At 33.6% G+C, this 2,486-nt stretch overlaps 1 protein-coding gene across 1 annotated transcript in view; it reads left to right on the plus strand.

Moving 5' to 3' along the window:
- The window catches only part of LOC105805311 (chromosome unknown open reading frame, human C6orf165), a 76,669-nt gene that overhangs the window by 50,049 nt on the left and 24,134 nt on the right, over positions 1–2,486 (plus strand). The gene's annotated exons all lie outside the window — the stretch shown is intronic.

Here is a 2,486-nt window from a genome sequence, read left to right on the forward strand (position 1 = left end):
TATTTTCCCAGTTTGTAGCTTAGCTTTTCATTCTTTTTGTGGTGTCTTTTGATGAACAAAAGTCTTTCATTTTAATGTGTAATTTATCATTTTTCTTCATGTCTTGAAATTTTTATGTCTTAAGATGTCCTTATGTGTCCTGAAATCACAAAAATATTGCCTTACATTGTTTTTTTTTAAAGATATGGATTCATCTTTCACACTAGAGTCTTTTTTTTGAGACAAAGTCTCACTCTGTTGCCAGGGCTAGAATGCAGAGGTATCATGACAATTCACTGCAACTTCCAACTCCTGGGCTAAAATGATCCTCCTGCCTCAGCCTCCTGAGTAGTTGGGACTACAGGCATGCACTACCATGCCTGAACTTTTTTTTTTTTTTAGAGACAGAATCTTGCTCTTGCTCAGAGTCTTGAACTCCTGGCCTCAAACAATGAGTGCTGGGATTACAGGTAAGCCACCCAACTCAGCCTTACTAGAGTCTTTAATCCAGTTGATTTGATTTCTGTATACGGTGGGAAGTGAAGTCCCAATTTTAAATTTTTTTCATTTGTAGTGAAATCGTCCTAGATCATTTGTTTAGTAGTCTCTCCTTCCCCACTGATAATACAGTGTCTTATAAATAACCATAGACTTATTTTTAGACTCTCTATTATGCTTAGTCATTCAATTTTTTAAAAATTCCTGTAGTGATACCTTCTAATAGCTTTATAATAAATCTTTTTCTAAAAAAATCTGGGAATCTATTTCACCTGCTTTTTTGAGGTAAAACTAACATACTATTAAATTGTACAATTCAATATTTTTTAATGTATTCATGGGGTTGTGTAACTGTCACCACTATTTAATTGCAGAACATTTAAATTACCCCGCAAAGAAACCCCCTATCCATTAGCAATCACTCTACACTTGCCCCTTCTCCAGGCCCCTGACAACCAGGAATCTCTGTGTCTATGGATTTGCCTATTTTGAATAGTTCATATAAATAGAATCATATAACATATAGCCTTTTGTGACTGGCGTGTTTCACTTAGCATAACGTTACCAGGGCTATAATAAGTCTTGATATCTGTTAGAGTAAGTTCTCCTGTCCTTTATCATCTTGGCTATACTTGACTCTGTGAAGTTCCATAAAAAAACCTTGCAGGAATTCTGATTGAAATTTCCTTGCGTATGTAGATTAGTAAGAGAAGAGTTGACATTTTTACAACATTGAGTCTCCCTATCCAAAATGTCAATGTAGTTTTATAATTTTTACTATAAAGGACTTGCACATTTTTTGTTAGATTTATTTGTAGGGACTTTATATTTTTGGTTGCTATTTTAAATGCTGTTGATGTTTAGAATTGAATTTTAATTGATTATTTCTTATATTATGGAAATGCAGTTCACTTCTGCATATTCATTTTATATTTAGCAACCTTACTAAACAGCCTTATTAATTCTAATAATTGATATTTGAGAGTCTGTTGATATTTATAGTCTGGTCATTTTTTTAATGTGGGCAATGATAACATTTGCAAATAATAACAATTGTTTCTCTCAGACTTTGTATTTTTTTTTAACAGTTTATTGCTTTATTACAGGAGAGAGTTTTGAGGGAAGCATTATGGTGAGGAAGGAAAACAATTAGAGGACCACAAATGCAGGGAGCAATCATATTAAGATATTAATACACAAAATGAATAACTGCAATCATTTTCTTAAGAAAACTCGACTCATGGAGGAAAACCTTCAATTGCTGTTGCAAAAAGCATGTGTATGAAGTAGAAATCGATTTCAATAACATTAGTAGAGAATGCATTCTAGAAAATGGAGGTAACTAGATGTAAAATTCTGATAGCAATTTAAGGTCCCTAATGGTTGGATTGAGGCTAGCACCTAATAAGAAAGAAAGCTCTGTGGGGAATTTTGGGTGATACCTGGAGAAATATTACACTGTGTGTAAACCAATCTGAATTGTTTTCATGAGTGTTGTAAAATTTCATATAGTAAAAGGTTTTTTCTACAAGCACTTCAGTTTCACACCGAGAGTGGCATAGAATACTTAAGGAAGAGAGCACTCATGCAAGATATAGTATCTGGATCCTTGATATAATTATGCATAGAATTCAAAATGATTACACTTTCGTTACATCTAGGGCTTTCTGCAACTACAAGGTGGTGGTTATGGAAAGCATGGCCAGAGGGTATCATCACCCTTCTAAGTGTGTTCTCTTTTTGTGTTTTTTCTTAAGTTTTCTTAATCAGCTCTGTTGTTGCTGCTTCTTAACACAAAATTGTTGTTATTGAATATAGCATTCTGGCAATTGGGACATTTAAAATCTTCTGTCTTCTGGGGATGAAAAAAATATTGTGTGGCATTTAGAACTCTAATTGACAAACAAGGTGGTCACAAATTTTTCTGCTTGAAAGACTTCTGCTACCTTCCTGATCAGGTCATCACTGGAATTCTGACTTAAGTTTGTTTCAAAGCTAACATAAAAAAA

Source organism: Propithecus coquereli, unplaced genomic scaffold, assembly GCF_000956105.1.
Source record: "Propithecus coquereli isolate 6110/MARCELLA unplaced genomic scaffold, Pcoq_1.0 Scaffold127, whole genome shotgun sequence".
Classification (NCBI taxonomy): domain Eukaryota; kingdom Metazoa; phylum Chordata; class Mammalia; order Primates; family Indriidae; genus Propithecus; species Propithecus coquereli.